Source organism: Hemitrygon akajei, chromosome 5 (genome assembly GCF_048418815.1).
Source record: "Hemitrygon akajei chromosome 5, sHemAka1.3, whole genome shotgun sequence".
Taxonomy (NCBI): domain Eukaryota; kingdom Metazoa; phylum Chordata; class Chondrichthyes; order Myliobatiformes; family Dasyatidae; genus Hemitrygon; species Hemitrygon akajei.
This window is the reverse complement of record NC_133128.1, coordinates 30,721,677-30,741,388: the sequence shown is the minus strand read 5'-3', so window position 1 is coordinate 30,741,388 and position 19,712 is coordinate 30,721,677.

Sequence of the window (19,712 nt, the reverse complement as noted above, 5' to 3'; positions counted from 1 at the left end):
GAGAAACCAGTGGGAGATATAGATAGATAGATAGATAGATACTTTATTCATCCCCATGGGGAAATTCAACATTTTTTCCAATGTCCCATACACTTATTGTAGCAAAACTAATTACATACAATACTTAACTCAGTAAAAATATGATATGCATCTAAAATCACTCTCTCAAAAAGCATTAATAATAGCTTTTAAAAAGTTCTTAAGTAGTTTACTTAAATACATTGAGTCCTAACCCCGGCACTTTAACATACCTTACTCCTGGCGGTTGAATTGTAAAGTCGAATGGCATTGGGAAGTATTGATCTCTTCATCCTGTCTGAGGAGCATTGCATCGATAGCAACCTGTCGCTGAAACTGCTTCTCTGTCTCTGGATGGTGCTATGTAGAGGATGTTCAGGGTTTTCCATGATTGACCATAGCCTACTCAGCGCCCTTCGCTCTGCTACCGATGTTAAACTCTCCAGTACTTTGCCCACGACAGAGCCCGCCTTCCTTACCAGCTTATTTAGACGTGAGGCGTCCCTCTTCTTAATGCTGCCTCCCCCACACGCACTCTCCACAACTGACCTATAGAACATCTTCAGCATCTCACTACAGACATTGAATGACGCCAACCTTCTAAGGAAGTACAGTCGACTCTGTGCCTTCCTGCACAAGGCATCTGTGTTGGCAGTCCAGTCTAGCTTCTCATCTAACTGTACTCCCAGATACTTGTAGGTCTTAACCTGCTCCACACATTCTCCATTAATGATCACTGGCTCCATATGAGGCCTAGATCTCCTAAAGTCCACCACCATCTCCTTGGTCTTGGTGATATTGAGACGCAGGTAGTTTGAGTTGCACCATATCACAAAGTCCTGTATCAGTTTCCTATACACTTCCTCCTGTCCATTCCTGACACACAATATATCGGCATATATTTGGCAGTATACAGTCTGGTATAGGAAAGGAGATGAGACAGTAGCTCACCTTTTAAGACACTCTTGTGTTGCTGGCAGAATTGTTGTTGAAAACTGGATTATCGCTCTGATAGTTATATTTCTATTGATTTTGGAAGGGAGCACTACCGGTACCCTTTAACAGACAGGGCCTCAGCGTGAAAACCACTCCTTTACAATGAGCCAAATAAATATTATAAGTCATCTGTGGCTATCTACATCAGATGCCAAGTATTAATTTATGGAGCCGTGCGTTAAATCTTTTCTCTGTATCTTGAATGTACTTGATGCATTAATGAAAAGGTGAAGGACACATCAATCTTTTTAGATGTACTAACTACACAAGAGCCTAAGAAACCATTATTTGATCTTCACACTGATGTGATTTGTACTTTAAAACCATGCCACATCCATTACTTTAATTTTGTTGCTTGGAGAGACTTTCTTCACATGTGTTATCTGGATAATTCTTATCGGTTTATCTCCACCTCATCTGTCACAATCATTTTGATATTTTCTCCTTTATGCTTTGCTTTAATGACAGGTCCTTGAAGAACAGAAAACTAATAACAATTCTCTCTTGCAAAGAATGCATTGGAGATGCTCTACGGTTTAATTTATTATTCTTTAATTAAACGTATGACTTATTTACTTAGAGATAGATGGATGAACTATTATGAACACAAATATGGCCAAATTAAAGATTTTTTGCATTAATATTTGCAGATGATGAATCAAATTTGGAATGATGTGTGCAGAATAAGTCTCGTGGTCAGCTTTAAGTAACGCTAAGTGTGCTTTTCCTTTGTTGAATTAAGCATGCAATCTAATGAAATTAATTTGACCTTAATGATACATGCTATCCTGCAATTTATTTAGGAGACATGTTTTGCATAAATTGATCACCGGCCTTCCTCGTGTGGTGACACTTACAAAGATAATCCATTAGCTATGAATAATAATTGGGTGGCTTGAAAGCAAGAGGGATGTGATACAAATTCAGGTTCTACCTTACAGGAAGATTTAGCCATTGTCAGAAACTTTTAACAGACAAGAATGCTCAGGGCACCAGTAATTAATGTGGTATTAATTTCTCTTAACATTGCATGAATGAATTAAACATTTTACATGTTAATATCTTTTCTTCAGGTGTGGGAACAAGCGAGTGTGCTGACTCACCACTTTAACTGTTTCCTGCCAGCATTTTATTAGTATAGCAAAGCAGCTTTTTAAAACCGCTACATTTAAAAAATATATTTTTCAGTTGTGCATCCAACTAATTTCAGCGGTGTTGCTGCTGTTCCTTCCTTGGGCTGTTTCTGTAACACTTGAGCACTTGTAGCACGTTTCTTACGAGGTCGAGTTGCCAGCTCGACGCTCAACCTAGCACGGAGGGGAAGTGTGCAAGGAGCCGGCTGGATTCGAACTCGAGACCATTCGCCTCAAAGTCCGGCGCTGATACCGCTACTCCGCCGGCCTGCAATTCCAGTACAACGAAGCATTAGTTATCTCAGTAAAGAATGAATAGGCTCTGAACTGTCACTTGCAGCTGCTTAACAGCCAAATTTCAAATCTGGCATTTGTTTACATTTAATTCATTTTTGAAGGAATTGCTACATCTGTTATTAAACTTTTACCGTATGCAGTATGTGGGAGGTCAGAGTCAACACAGTTGTCCCTGATGACCACACCTGCAATAGGTGCATCCAGCTTCAGCTCCTATCAGACCGAGTTAGGGAATCGGAGCAGGAGCTGGATGAACTACGGATCATTCGGGAGGCAGAGACAGAGATAGATAAGAGTTATCGGGAGGTAGTCACACCGAAAAGTCAGGAGGTAGGCAAATGGGTGACAGTCAAGAGAGGCAAGGGGAGCAGACAGAGAGAGCAGAGCACCCCTGTGATCATTCCCATCAACCATAAATATACCGTTTTGGATACTGTTGGTGGGGATAACCTACCAGGAACAGGTTACAGTGGTCCTGTCTCTGGCACTGAGGTTGGACCCTCGACTAGGAAGGGGAGGAGGGAAGAGAAGAGAGCGGTAGTGATAGGGGATTCTATAGTCAGGGGGGCAGATAGGAGATTTTGTGGGGAAGATCGGGAGTCTCGGATGGTATGTTGCCTCCCTGGTGTTGGGGTCCTGGACATCTCAGATCGGGTGCGGGTTATTCTCGAGGGGGAGGGCAAGAACCCAGATATTGTGGTCCATGTAGGGACCAACGACGTGGGTAGGGTGAGTGAGGGGGTCCTGTGTAGTGAGTTCAGGGAGTTAGGTGCGAAGCTGAAGGGCAGGACCTCCAGGGTAACAATCTCAGGATTGCTGCCTGTGCCCCGTGCGAGTGAGGCAAGGAACAGAAAGTTTATACAGATTAATACATGGCTGAGAGGATGGTGCAGGAGGGAGGGCTTCAGGTTTTTAGATAATTGGGCTTTGTTCCAGGGAAGGTGGGATCTGTTCCGACAGGACAGTTTACATCTGAACTGGAGCGGTACTAACATTCTTGCAGGAAAGTTTGCTAGTGCTGCTCGGGGGGGTTTAAACTAAATTTGCAGGGGGCAGGGATCCAGAATGCAAGAGAAGATAGCGAGATGAAGAATAAAGGACAGGTGGGGACTACACGGTTCCAGAATATTAAGTGTGTAGTAGAGAAAGGTGAGGCGGAACAAGTGATAAGGAGGACACATGCACAGAGGGATGGTCTGATGGAACATGGAGTTAAATGTGCAGAAAGAATAAGTAAATTTAGGAAGGACAACAAAATTCAAGGGGCGTATAGCCCAATGGGAGTTCGGGGAGCTGGGTTAAGCACAATAGGCAGCGATTCAAACAGAGAGAGGAGAAATGGGCTAAAAATTCTATATCTGAATGCACGAAGTGTCAGAAATAAGGTGGATGAGCTTGAAGCCCAGGTGCGAATGGGTAACTATGATGTTGTTGGGATAACGGAGACATGGCTGCAGGGAGATCAGACCTGGGAAATGAATGTACAAGGGTATACGTGCTATCGTAGGGACAGAAATGTGGGCAGAGGGGGTGGGGTGGCCCTGTTGGTGAGGAATGAGATTCAGTCCTTTGCAAGGGGGGACATAGGATCAGGAGAAGTGGAGTCTGTGTGGATAGAACTGAGGAATAGTAAGGGCAAAAAGACCCTAATGGGTGTTGTCTACAGGCCCCCAAACAGTAGCATGGATATTGGGTGCAAGTTGAATAGGGAGTTAACATTGGCATGTGGCAAAGGTAATGTCGCAGTAGTTATGGGGGATTTCAACATGCAGGTGAACTGGGAGAATCAGGTTGGTGCTGGACCCCAGGATAGGGAGTTTGTAGAGTGCCTACGGGATGCATTCTTGGAACAGCTTGTACGAGAGCTGACCAGGGACAAGGCTATTCTGGATTTAGTGTTGTGTAATGAACAGGATTTAATAAGCGATCTTGAAATAAAGGAGCCATTAGGAGGTAGTGACCATAATATGATAAGTTTTTATTTGCAATTTGAGAAGGATAAGGGCAGATCGGAGGTGTCAGTGTTGCAGTTGAACAAAGGAGACTATGGAGCCATGAGGGAGGAGCTGGCCAAAGTTAAACAGACTGATATCCTAGCAGAAAAGACAGTGGAACAGCAATGGCAGGTATTCTTGGGAATAATGCACAAGGTGCAAAATCAGTTCATCCCCCGGAGAAGGAAAGATCCAAAGGGGGGAAAGGGGCCACAGTGGTTGACAAAGGAAGTCAGAGATTGCATAGCATTAAAAAAAAGTATGACAGAGCTAAAGTGAGTGGGAAGACAGATGATTGGGAAATTTTTAAGGAACAACAGAACTTAAGTAAAAAGGCAATGCAGGGAGAGAAAAAATGAGGTATGAACGCAAGCTAGCCAGGAATATAAAGGAGGATAGCAAAAGCATTTTTAGGTATGTGAAGAGAAAGTAGTTAAGAACAATGCTGGGCCCTCGAAGAATGAATTGGGTGAAATTGTTATGGGAAACAGAGAAATAGCAGAAGAATTTAATAAGTACTTTAGATCTGTCTTCACTAGGGAAGACACAAGCAATCTCCCAGATGTATGGATGGGCCAAGGACATAGGGTAACAGAGGAAATGAAACAGATTGACATTCGGAATGAAACGGTGATGAGAAGACTGATGGGACTGAAGGCTGACAAATCCCCAGGTCCAGATGGTCTGCACCCTAGGGTACTAAAGGAGGTGGCCCTGGAAATTGCGGATGCATTGGTAATCATTTTCCAATGTTCCTTAGATTCAGGAACAGTTCCTGAGGATTGGAGAATGGCTAATGTTATCCCACTTTTTAAGAAAGGAGGGAGGGAGAAAACAGAGAACTATCGACCTGTCAGCCTGACATCGGTGGTGGGGAAGATGCTAGAGTCCATTATTAAGGATGAAATAGTGGCATATCTTGTATTCTAGTCTTTTTGAGATGAATCCTAGTATTGCATTTGCCATCCTCACCACTGACTCCACCTGCAAGTTAACCCTAAGAGTGTTTTGTACAAGGACTCCCAAGTCCCTTTGCATCTCAGAAATTTGGATTTTCTCTCATTAGAAAATAGTCAGCACATTTACTTCTACTACCAAAATGCATGACCATGCGTTTTCCAAATTTGTATTTCAATTGCCACTTTCTTGCCCATTCTCATAGTCTGTCTTAGTCCTTCTTCAGCCTTGTTGTTTCCTCATCTCTACATGCCCCTCCACCAATCTTCTTATCATCTGCAACCTTGGCAACAAAGTCATCTATTCCATTATCTAAATCATTGATATACAGCATAAAAAGCGGTCCCAACAACGAACACTGCAGAACACCACTAGTCACTGGCAGCCAAACAGAAAAGGATTGTTGGTCAGGCACCAACAATCATTTCACAGTCATAGTCACTTAGATCACATTTCTTCCCCATTCTGTTGTTTGGTCTGAACAACAACTCAGCTTCATCTTTTTGTTAGGTTTAATAGCAGTTGGCAGACCAACATGAGATGTATTGCCACCTACTTAAGTGAAGTACTGTATTGAGCAAAAGAGACAAGAAGTACACCCAATAATTTCCCCACCCCCTAAAAAACCTCAAATAATATCAAAAACTCTATTGCTTTTCAGAAAGTCAAATTCACACTTCTACATAATACGATGGCAGTGATATCGTAACAAACTTATCAAGTAAACTTTGTATGTACCAAAGATCTCAATTTAGCAATTAAGCGTTTACTTTGCATCTCATAGGAACTACTTTCAAGCAATATACATATTCTGTGTCACTTTGTGACAAGATGCATGTTAGTTCTGAACAAGGAGTTAATCAACATAGTACCGTATGTCCAATACATAATTGTCTAAGTATAACTTCTTCCCTCCTTGTTATACCCATCTCCCAGTTGAATTCACACCATCTGCTTAATTTTATATAAATGTCATTCTTTCTTTTCCTTATTTTATTACTATAGTAATCAAATAGACTTCTTTAAATTATGGCTTTCACCTCTCCTTAATACTAAGTCATCACTATACTTACATCCTATATTTTAAGTGATTGCTTGGTTAGAATGCATGTCATCTCATTCCCTTCAACCCCAACATCAGTAGGGTCCATAAGAAATGAATGCCCAAGCCTAGACACTGCAGCCTCAACACATGTCCAACCTGAAGAAGGAAGTCAGGCGTACAATTTGAGATATCTATTTTAATAGATGCCAAGACCAAGAACAAGCCACAGCACAGAAGTACATAATCATAAGACCATCGGACCATAAGACATAGGAGCAGAATTAGGTCATTTACCCCATCAAGTCTGCTCTGCCATTTAGTTATGGCTGGTCCCTTTTTCCCCTTCCTCAACTTCACTCCCCAGCCTCCTCCCCGTAACCTTTTAAGTCATGTCCAATCAAGAACATATCAAGCACTGCCTTAAATCACCCAGCAACCTGGCCACCACAGCTGCCTGTGGTAATAAATGCCACAAATTCACCATGCTCTGGCTAAAGAAATTTCTCTGCATATATGTTTTAAATGGACGCCCTTCTATCCTGAGGCTGCCCTCTTGTACTAGACTCCTCCAACATGGGAAGCATCCTTTCCAAATCTACTCTGTCTAGGACTTTCAACATTTGAAAGGTTTCAAGAGGACCTCCCCAGTTCTTCTAAATTCCAGCAAGTACAGACCCAGAGCTATCAAGCGTTCCTCATGTGATAATATTTTCATTCCCGAAATCATCCTTGTGAACTTCCCCTCAACCCTCTCCAATGCCAGGATATCTTTTCTTAGATGGAGAGCCCAAACCTGTATACAATATTCAATGTGAGTCCTCGCCCGTGCCTTATAAAGACTCAGCATCACATCCCTGCTCTTGTATTCTAGTCCTTTTGAGATGAATCCTAATATTGCATTTGCCATCCTCACCACTGACTCCACCTGCAAGTTAACCCTAAGAGTGTTTTGTACAAGGACTCCCAAGTCCCTTTGCATCTCAGAAATTTGGATTTTCTCTCATTAGAAAATAGTCAGCACATTTACTTCTACTACCAAAATGCATGACCATGCGTTTTCCAAATTTGTATTTCAATTGCCACTTTCTTGCCCATTCTCATAGTCTGTCTTAGTCCTTCTTCAGCCTTGTTGTTTCCTCATCTCTACATGCCCCTCCACCAATCTTCTTATCATCTGCAACCTTGGCAACAAAGTCATCTATTCCATTATCTAAATCATTGATATACAGCATAAAAAGAAGCAGTCCCAACAACGACCGCTGCAGAACACCACTAGTCACTGGCAGCCAAACAGAAAAGGATCCATTTATTCCCACTCACTGCCTCCTACCAATCAGCCAATGCTCTAGCCATACCAGTAAATTTCCTAAAATACCTTGGGTTCTTAACTTGATAAGCAGTCTCTTGTGTGGCACCTTGTCAAAAGCCTTCTGAAAGTTCAAATATACAACATCCACTACATCTCCTTTATTTATCCTACATGTAATCTCCTCAAAGAATTCCAACAGGTTTATCAGGCAGGATTTTCCCTGAAGGAAACCATGTTGACTTTGTCCTATCTTGTCCTGTGTCACCAAGTACTCTATAGCCTCAACCTTAATAGTTGACTTCAACATCCTCCCAACCACTGAGGTCAGGCTAACTGGTCTATAATTTCCTTTCTGCTGCCTCCCTCCTTTTTGAAAGAGTGGAGTGACATTTGCAATTTTCCAGTCCTCTAGCACCATGCCAGAGTCCAATAATTTTTGAAAGACATTACTAATGACTACAAAATCTCTACAGCTACTGCTTTCAGAACCCTAGAGTGAAGTTCATCTGGTCTGGGTGACTAAGTACCCTTTGGTCTTTCAGCTTTTTGAGCACCTTCTCCCTCATAATAGTAACCACACTCAATTCTCTTCCCACACAGCCTTCAACATCTGACACACTGCTGGTGTCTTCCATAGTGAAGACTGATGCAAAATACCCATTTAGTTCATCTGCCAGCACCTTGGTACATGTTATTATTTCTCCAGTCTCATTTTCTTGCTGTCTTATATCCACTCTCATCTCTTTTATTTTTAACATACTTGAGAAAGCTTTTACTATCCACTTTGATATTGTTTGCCAGCTTGCTTTCCTATTTCACCTTTTCCCTCCTAATGATTCTTTTAGTTGCCCTCTGTAGGGTTTTAAAAGCTTCCCAATCCGCTGTCTTCCCACTAATTTTTGCTTTGTTGTATACCCTCTCTTTTGTTTTTACATTACTTCCCTTGTCAGCCACAGTTGTACTATTTTGTCTTTAGAGTATTTCTTAGTCTTTGGAATACATCTATCCTTCACCTTCATCATTTTTTTCAGAAACTCACGTCATTGCTGCTTGGCGGACATCCCTGCCAGCACCTCTTTCTAATTTACTTGGGCCAACTCCTCTCTCATACCACTGTAATTTCCTTCACTTTACTGAAATACTGCTACATCAGACTTTACCTTCTCCCTATCAAGTTTCAAGTTGAACTCAATCACATTGTGATTACTGTCCCCCTAAGGGTTCTTTTATCTTTAGCTCCCTTATCACCTCTGGTTCATTACATAGCACCCAATCCAGTATAGCTGATCCTTTAGTAGGTTCAATGACAAATTGCTCTAAAAAGCCATCTCACAGGCATTCAAGAAACTCACTCTCTTGAGATCTATTACCAACCTGCATGATTTCCCAGTCAACCTGCATGTTGAAGTCTCCCATGTCTATCATAACATTGCTTTTTTAACATGCCTTTTCTATTTCTTGTTGTAATCTGTGGTTCACATCCCAGCTACAGTTGAGAGGCTTGTGTATAACTACCATCAGGGTCCTTTTACCCTTGCATTTTCTTAATCAACCCACAAGGATTCAACATCTTCTGATCCTATGTCACATCTTTCTACTGATTCAATGCCATTCTTTACCAGCAGAGTCGTGCCACCCCTCTGCCTACAATGGGACATTCAGCTCACAACTACAAGCATCCTTCAGCCATGATTCAGTGATGGTCACAATACTATACCTGACAATCTGTAATAGTGCAAGAAGATTATCTACATTATTTCTTATACTTTGAGTACTGTATTTGCTACTCTTTTTGAATTTGCATCCCTAATGCACAGATACTCGCCCTGCCGGCTGCAATTTTGTCCTTTCATCTACCTGCTCATCCTGACAGTCTGACCTAGATTTGCTTTTTTACCATCCATCCTTTGCTGACTCCCATCACGCCAGTACCCACCCTTCTGCAAATAAGTTTAAGCCCTCCCCAACAGCTCTAACAGATCTGAGCAGGAGAATATTTTCCCCCCTTGGGTTCAGGTGCAAACCATCCCTTTTGAATATGTCATACCTTCCCCAGAAGAGATCCCAATGATTCAAGAACCTGAAGCCCTGCCCCCTGCACCAGCTTCTAAGCCACGCATTAATCTGACAAATCATCCTGTTTTTACCCTCAATGGCACGTGGCACAGGGAGCAATCCAGAAATTTCTACCCAGGCAGTCCTGCTTCTCAGCTCTCTACCTAGCTCTCTAAATTCTCTTTTCAGGATCTCTTTGCTTTTCCTTTCTACATCATTGATACCAATAGGCAACAAGGTATCAGGCTGCTCTCCCTCCCTCTCCAAAATGTTGTGAATGCAATCCAAGATGTCCCTAACCCTGGCACCCGGGAGGCAACATACCATTCGGGTGTCCCGTTCACATCCACAGAATCTCCTGTCTGTACCCCTGACTACTGAGTCCCCCAACACTCCCCTCTTCTCCCCCTTTCCCTTCAGCAGCACTGACCTAAGCTCAGTGCCAGTAACGTGGTCTCCATGGCATTCCCCTGGGAGATTATCGCCCGCAACATTAAAAACAAAATGGTATACTTTTTATTGAGAGGAATGGCCACAGAGGTGCTCTGCGCAAACTGTCTAATTTCCATTTCTCCTGACAGTCACACAGCTATTCTTCTCCTGCAACTTTGTGGTGACTACTTCTCTGTAACTCTGATCGATGATCTCCTCACTCTTCAATACAAGCTGAAGGTCATCCAGCTGCTGCTACAGGCCCCTAACATGGTCTTCAAGGAGCTGCAGCTGGATGCACTTTACGCAGATGTAGTTCTCTGGGAGACTCCGGGTCTCCCAGGACTCCAACATCCAACATGAAGAACACACAACAGCCATTTCAAGTCAAGTCAAGTCACTTTTATTGTCATTTTGACCATAACTGCTGGTACAGTACATAGTAAAAATGAAACAACGTTTTTCAGGACCATGGTGTTACATGACACTGTACAAAAACTAGACTGAACTATGTAAAAAAACAACACAGAGAAAGCTGCACTTCTACAGGCCTACACAGGACTGTGTAAATTGCACAAAAACAGTGCAGGCATTACAATAAATAATAAACAGGACAATAGGGCAAGGTGACAGTCCGGGCTCTGGGTACTGAGGAGTCTGATAGCTTGGGGGAAGAAACTGTTACATAGTCTGGTCGTAAGAGCCCGAATGCTTCGGAGCCTTTTCCCAGATGGCAGAAGGGAGAAGAGGGGTGCATGGGGTCCTTCATAATGCTGTTTGCTTTGCAGATGCAGCGTGTAGTGTAAATGTCCGTGATGGCAGGAAGAGAGATCCCGATGATCTTGCAGCTGACCTCACTATCCGCTGCAGGGTCTTGCGATCAGAGATGGTGCAATTTCCGAACCAGGCAGTGATGCAGCTGCTCAGGATGCTCTCAATACAACTCCTGTAGAATGTGATGAGGATGGGGGGTGGGAGATGGACTTTCTTCAGCCTTCGCAGAAAGTAGAGATGCTGCTGGGCTTTCTTTGCTATGGAGCTGGTGTTGAGGGACCAGGTGAGATTCTCCGCCAGGTGAACACCAAGAAATTTGGTGCTCTTAACGATCTCTACCAAGGAGCCGTCAATGTTCAGTGGGAGTGGTTGCTCTGTGCCCTCCTGAAGTCAACAACCATCTCTTTTGTTTTGTTCACATTAAGAGAGAGGTTGTTGGCTCTGCACCAGTCCGTTAGCCGCTGCAGCTCCTCTCTGTAAGCTGACTCGTTGTTCTTGCTGATGAGATCCACCACGGTCGTGTCATCAGTGAACTTGATGACGTGGTTCGAGTTGTGTGTTGCAGCACAGTCGTGGGTCAGCAGAGTGAACAGCAGTGGACTGAGCACGCAGCTCACCACACTACACTAGGTACAGTAAGAGAAAAAAAAAGGAAACCTTAACAGAGGCTTATCCAGACGCAACACCTCTTTCGAGGCGAAGCCTCCTTTGAGCCATAAGCCTGACACTCCTACTGTCACCGCTCGCCTACTCCAACAGTGGCCATTCGCTTATCCCTTCTGTACTTTTAAACAAGCATTGCCGAACTGTGACAAACCTCATCATTCTGGCCTGCTCCTGCCACTGACTGGGCTGTTGGAGTGAGCCTGAATGCCAGTGAAGCTCTCCTTTCAAACAAGCATTGCCAACCTGCTGAAGTATGCCATAATCGTGGTGTACTTCTTCAGGCCATTCCAAGGCTACAATGATAGCGACCATCTCAGAAGGGAATAGTGATACTTTGTCTGATAATCTTTTCTTAAGAATCAGTTGAAACTTTGGAACGTAAACAGAAACACCTGAGCAACCTGTCACTGGATCATTTGGACCATTGGTATAGATATGTAAGAAGTCACAATATCTGCTTGCATATCTTGCTGAGCTACTGTACCACTGGTAAATAATCAGTCTTCACCTTGATCTTTTCCTGAAGCCAAAGGGAAAAACCATGGAGGAGCAACAGAAAGGGGCAACTGGGACCATACTCCGCATTAAATTACAGAGGATTTTGAGCCCATTAATTTCCCAAAACTGAAGACCTTACAAATCCTGTGCTTCCAACTCTCTAATGTTGCCAATATTGGATAACCAACTTTATGTTCTCTTACGTTAAACCAATAAACCATTACTAATTGTAACCTGCATAGATGTGAAGGTAACTCACCCATTTCTACCAGTAATGTCAAAATTGGAGCATGATATAACACATCAAAACATGATCTCAATGCTTGAGTTTGAACTTTATCTAGGGGCTTTAGAGTCAGATCCATCATCAAAGACAGATCTGATTAGAACAATATACAAGTCTCCTCCTACCTCCACCCCATTCCCATCCAGCTAAGCACTCAAGGACATTAAGGGCTTTTTTTACACTTCTCTAGAGTCTTATACATGTGCACCTTCCATGTTAGTCTATCCACATACCGAGAAACTTTTCCACCTGCTCTTGTTAAAGAGATTTACTGTATAATTTGAGATTAATTGTGAGTGTCATAGTCCATAAATAAATAACGTGAGTCTTTGCAGCATAAATTTAAACCTCCACTGGCATTCCCATTCCTCTATTCTATTAATAGCTGCCTGCATTTTCCTGACCATAAAATTTTTATTCCTGTCCCCTCTTCCACATTGCACCAACATCAAATTCGAAATGTCCGAGTCAGCGTTTAAGAAAATATCATTAATTATAATATTAAAAAGAGTGGGCTACACACACTCCCTTGAGGAGACTCATTCTCTATCTCATACTCCTTAGAGAAAGTTTTTTCCCATCCTACAGTGGCATGCAAAAGTTTGGGTACTCCTGGTCAAAATTTCTTTTACTGTGAATAGCTAAGTGAGTAAAAGATGACCTGATTTCCAAAAGGCATAAAGTTAAAGATGACACATTTCTTTAATATTTTAAGCAAGATCACTTTTTATTTCCATCTTTTACAGTTTCAAAGTAACAAAAAAGGAAAAAGGTCTGAAGCAAGAGTTTGGGCACCCTGCATGGTCAGTACTTAGTAACAACCCCTTTGGCAAGTATCACAGCTTGTAAACACTTTCTGTAGCCAGCTAAGAGTCTTTCAATTCTTGTTTGGGGGATTTTCACCCATTTTTCCTTGCAAAAGGCTTCCAGCTCTGTGAGATTCTTGGGCCGTCTTGCATGCATTGCTCTTTTGAGGTCTATCCACAGATTTTCGATGATGTTTAGGACTGGGGACTGTGAGGGCGATGGCAAAACCTTCAGCTTGCACCTCTTGGGCTAGTCCATTGTGGATTTTGAGGTGCGGTTAGGATCATTATGCTGTTTGATGCACCATCAATAACTCACGCCGAGACTTAGGAAGTGAGATATCGGCTTTTATTGACTGAAGGACAACACTACATCCTGGGGAAAATGAGGGAGAGCAGCAGGCCACAGTCGCCTTTATACAGGGGTCTGTGGGAGGAGCCACAGGGGCAGTCAGCAGGGTCTTGGGAGGAGCCACAGGAGCAGTCAGACAGGTATATCTAGTTCACCACACTGTTGTACAAGCCATCTTCTTTTCATCTTCAAATTTTTTACAGATGGTGTAATGTTTGCTTCCAGAATTTGCTGGTACTTAATTGAATTCATTCTTTCCTCTACCAACGAAATGTTCCCCACGTCACTGGCTGCAATACAAGCCCAAAGCATGATTGATCCACCCTTGTGATTAACAGTTGGAGAGTTGTTCTTTTCATGAAAACCCTTTTTTCTCCAAACATACCTTTGCTCATTGTGGCAAAAAATTTCTATTTTAACTTCGTAAGTCCACAGGACTTGTTTCCAAAATGCATCAGTGTTGTTTAAATATTCCTTTGCAAACTTCTGATGCTGAATTTTGTGGTGAGGACACAGGAAAGGGTTTCTTCTGATGACTCTTCCATGAAGGTCATATTTGTGCAGGTGTCGCTGCACAGTAGAACAGTGCACCACCACTCCAGAGTCTGCTAAATCTTCCTGAAGGTCTTATGTAGTCAAATGGGGGTTTTGATTTGCCTTTCTAGCAATCCTATGAGCAGTTCTCTTAGCAACACGAGTGAATCTGCAGATGCTGGAAATAAATAGAAAACACAAAATGCTGGCAGAACTCAGCAGGCCAGACAGCATCTATGGGAGGAGGTAATAACGATGTTTTGGCCCAAAACATCGTTATTACCTCCTCCCATAGATGCTGTCTGGCCTGCTGGGTTCTGCCAGCATTTTGTGTTTTCTGAGCAGTTCTCTTGGAAAGTTTTCTTGACCTCCACCATTCCTGTTAACTGCCATTTCTTAATTACATTACGAACTGAGGAAACGGCTACCTGAAATGCTTTGCTATCTTCTTATAGCTGTCTCCTGCTTTGTGAGCATCATTTACTTTAATTTTCAGAGTGCTAAGCAGCTGCTTAGAGGAGCTCATAGTTGCTTATTGTTGGGACAAGGTTTGAGGAGTCAGAGTATTTATAAAGCTTTGAAATTTGCATCACCTGGCCTTTCCTAATGATGACTGTGAACAAGTCATAGCCCTAACAAGCTAATTATGATGCATGGAATGGGCGAACCCCAATGCAGGACACAGGAACAGAGATAGAGTTAGGATGCAGACGAGGGTGTGAGCGTGGTGGGAGCTGAACGGCAAACAGGAGGGTGAACGGAAAAGCAGGAGGCAGGCAAAACTTATCTTGACATGGAGCATTAAATGGAAAGGCAAAAGGCAGGCAAAACTTATCTTGACACGGAGAGACAGAGTTACACAGGCAAACCTCGGTACTGAAGTAAAACTTAGAATACGTAATCCTAAAGGCCGGGAACATGAATTACCACACAGGCTGAATCAACGATTTGGCAATGAATGGATGCAAAGCCGGGATATTTAAGCTGCAGGTCTAGATGAGAATCAGCTGCACCGCAGTCAAAGGGTATTAGGAGAATATGGGGCATTAACGGTCGGGACCGTGACAAATTAAGATCCGAGACCTTGGTAAAAGTTATTTGAGAGCTCAGATCTCCTGGGGTACCCAAATTTTCACTCTAAAATTGTACAAAACAAAAATAAATACCCTAATATTGCTTAACATGTTGAAAAGAATGTTTCATTTTTAACTTTATGACTTTTGGAGATCGGTTTATCTTCTACTCACTTAACTATTCACAGTAACAGAAATTTTGACTAGGTGTGCCCAAACTTTTGCATGCCACTGTAACTCAAATTCCTATCACATAAAAACCTTGAATTCAATTGAACATTCGACCACCTATTCATATATTTTTAAGCTTAAGCAGCAACCCCTCTGTCCATCCCACATTGTAAGCTTTCTCTACATGAAAGAAAACTGCCACCATTGCTCCTTTATGAACTATTCTACTCCGAACTTAACACCAAGTCCATCGCCATTCTCATTTTACAAAACCAGATTTGTATACAGCTAATTTTCCACTACCTGCCACAAAATAAGAAATCATTGCCTTTACTATTATCTTACATTCTGCACAAGTGAAGTTAGAAAAATAGGTCTGTGACTGGAAGGATCTGATTGATCTTTGCCAGGTTTCAACATAAGAGTAACAACTGCTAATTTCCAGGGAACTGTAATTCGTCCTTCAACCCATATTGTATTAAACAATTCCAAAACCCCCCATAAGTTTTGAATCTGATAATCATGTAAACATATAACAAATATTATCTTACCTAGGTTATGCCTGACCAGCACTATTAATAGCCCTTTGAAGTCTGGAAAATGTAAATTCAACATCCAAGCAGGAACTGGAATGTTCTTTTATTCTCAGCAATCTGAGGACTCTTTGCCAATCGGAGATTCCACAGATTCTGCTGAAGGGTCTCAGCCTGAAATGCCAAATGTACTCTTTCCATAGATGCTGACTGGCCTGCAGAGATCCTCCAGCATTTGTGTGTGTTGCTTGGATTTCCAGCATCCACAGATTTTCTCTTGATTGTTTGCCCAAAGCTGTTTTCCTATAGGACCTCTCTTCTTTACTTAAATTGGCTGAACTATGTACATTGACATCTCTTTATGCTAATAATTCAGCTTTTTAGAGTCCATAACTGCAACTTTCTCCCCACCATCCAATACTGGTAATGCGTCAAGTTTTCCAACTACACCCCCCCCCCTCCCATTTTCTGTATCATACCCCAATCTTCCCGTACCTAGATCTCTGACCCAATCCTATCACAGTACGTCTCCAATACATTTTCTTTGCATTTCTCACTACTTTTCGAATTATGGCTTGAGCTCTTTTGTATGAAAGATGAATAGGAATAACACTGTCTAATATTCCTAAAGGCTTTATTCCACATCTTCACAGCTCTTTTACATTCATCCATTCACAAGGGAACAGCTTTCCTTTTGTTTTCTCCCAATGACCTGCCAATTGCTTCCTTAGCTATTGAGTTATGTACAGAACATAAGGTATTACTACTCAACTCGATATCCTTCAGAACAAAATGATCAGGAAATCCATTGTCACATAAATCATCAAATGCTTCCCAGTTTACCTTCTTAGAATTCTTTCTGAGGATATGAAAATCTTTCCTCTGATAGATATCTATTCCAATTGTACAGATAATGGGAAAATGATCACTCCCCACTGTTGTACCATTATATACTTCCTAGTTACACACCTCAGATACCATCGTAAGATCTTGCTAAATAGATTTATCCTTGTACTTCTGCCATCATTCAAGCACATTTTCCTTCCAGAAAGTCTTCCACCACCATCCCGTTCACATATGTGTCACTACAATCCCACATAGTACTCTAAGTATAAAAATCTGCACACCATATAACCTTATTTTTCCTATTTCCACCCACACTTTACAATATATCAGGTGGTAACCTTTCCCAGGAGTTGTAATAGTTTATTATCTGCACTTTCTAAACGTTCCTTGAATTTCAACCACAATTGACTCATAAATAACTCCAATTTTCATAACTCTATGTGCTGGCCATGGTGGATTGAAAATATGGAAGGAAACATTGAACTCAAATGGGTCAAGGACAGTGCGCAGACAGATCAATTGCCTATGTTCCTGCCATGTGCTTGGTGATGGAGGCTGTCATTTAGTGGAACTGCTTTAGATCCTCCATTTTGTGAGATGGAATTACTTCGCTTTCTGTGTTTTAAAGTAGACACAGTGTTTCAGGTAATCTGCTGGATTGGAGAGCATTTCCAATTAAGAAGTTATTAGTGAGGTATTTGTTGATACAGTATAGAAACATAGAAAACCTACAGCACAATACAGGCCCTTCGGCCCACAAAGCTGTGCCAAACATGTCCTTACCTTAGAACTACCTAGGCTTACCCATAGCTCTCTATTTTTCTAAGCTCCATAGATCCATCCAGGAGTCTCTTAAAAGACCCTATCATTTCCACCTCCACCACCACCACGGGCAGCCCATTCCACACATTCACCAATCTCTCTGCATAGAAAACTTACCCCTGACATCTCCTCTGTACCTACGTCCAAGCACCTTAATAATATGCTCTCCCGTGTTAGCCACTTCAGTCCTGGGAAAAAGCCTCTGACTATCCACATGATCAATGCCTGTCATTATCCTGTACACCTCTATCAGGTCACCTCTCATCCTCTGTATGTTTCTTGGAGAACATCTGTTTCCAATTTATGCTTCCAAGTCCCTGCCTGATAGCCTCATATTTCCCCTTACTCCAATTAAACATTTTCCCAGCTTTGTCTGTTCCTATCTCTCTCCAAAGCTATGGTAAAGGAGATAGAATTGTAATCACTATCTCCAAAATGCTTTCCCACTGAGAGATCTGACACTTGACCATGTTCAGTTCCCAATACCAGATCAAGTACAGCCTCTCATCTTGTAGGCTTATCTACATATTGTATCAGGAAACTTTCCTGAACACACTTAACGAACTCCACCCCATCTAAACCCCTCACTCTAGGGAGATGGCAATCAATATTTGGGAAACTAAAATCTCCCACCACAACAACCCTGTTATTATTACTCTTTTCCAGAATCTGTCTCCCTATCTGCTCCTCGATGTCCCTGTTACTATTGGGTGCTCTATAAAAAACACCCAGTAGAGTTAGTGACCTCTTCCTATTCCTAACTTCCACCCACAGAGACTCCGTAGACAGCCCCTCTGCGACTTCCTCCTTTCCTGAAGCTGTGACACTATCTCTGATCAACAATACCATGCTCCCACCTCTTTTGCATCCCTCCCTATCCTTTCTGAAACATCTAAAGCCTGGTACTTGAAGTAGCCATTCCTGCCCCTGCACCATCCATTCTCTGTAATGGCCACAACATCATAGCTGCAAGTGTTGATCAACGCTCTAAGCTCATCCACTTTATTCATAGTACTCCTGGCATTAAAATAGACTCATCTCAAAACATCAGTCTGAGTGCATCCATTCTCTATCACCTGTTTTTCCTCCCTTTTGCACTGTCTCCAAGTTTTCTCTATTTGTGAGCCTACCTCCTTCCTCCATCACTTCAGTTTGATTGCCAACCCCCAGCAATTCTAGTTTAAACTCTGCCCAATAACCTTTGCAAACCTTCCCGCCAGGATATTGGTCTCCCTCGGATTCAAGTGCAACCCGTCCTTTTTGTACAGGTCACACCTGTCCCAGAAGAGGTCCCAATGATCCAGAAATCTGAATCCCTGCTCCCTGCTCCAATCCCTCAGTCACGCATTTATCCTCCACCTCATTCTATTCCTACACTCACTGTCACATGGCACAGACGGTAATCCCGAGATTACTACCTTTGAGGTACTGCTTCTCAACTTCCTTCCTGACCCCCGCAGTCTATTTTCAGGACCTCCTCCCTTTTCCTACCCATGTTGTTGGTACCAATATGTACCACGACCTCTGGCTGTTCACCTTCCCACTTCAAGATATCGTGGACGTGATATATAACATGCAGGTTTGTGAATGTTGGGGTTGGTGCCTCCCTGGAGTGATTTGAGCTGTTTATTGAAGAGAACAAAGAGCCATAGATTATCGATTGTCCCTTGCCGAGGGTAGTAAATGGATGCTGGCCTGGAACAGAGCCAATAAAAAGGCGTAAAGGTCAATAAGATGACCTACAGCCACTGACACTGAAATGCCATATTTTAAATTGGTGTGGAACGAGTATAAAAGTGGACACCTTGAGTGTGCTATCATTGATAACTCTCTCAAGCGACCCTCCATCACAAGGAAGAACCCCCATGCCAGGGCTGGGTGAAGAAAGGATCGATCATCTGGCCAATGGAGACCCCCTATTTTGATGTTATTATTTGGGAAAGTGGTCTGAATGAGTATTGGTACAGAGTGAATGGTAGAATTCATGTTCTAAGCTGTTGGCCCAGGGTCAACATATTTATATTGTTGTTTGTGCAGAGACAAAAAAGTGTGAACTTATTTATTATGAGTTGAATAGTTAATTTCCTAACCTTGTTCCATTGATGAACAGTCAAT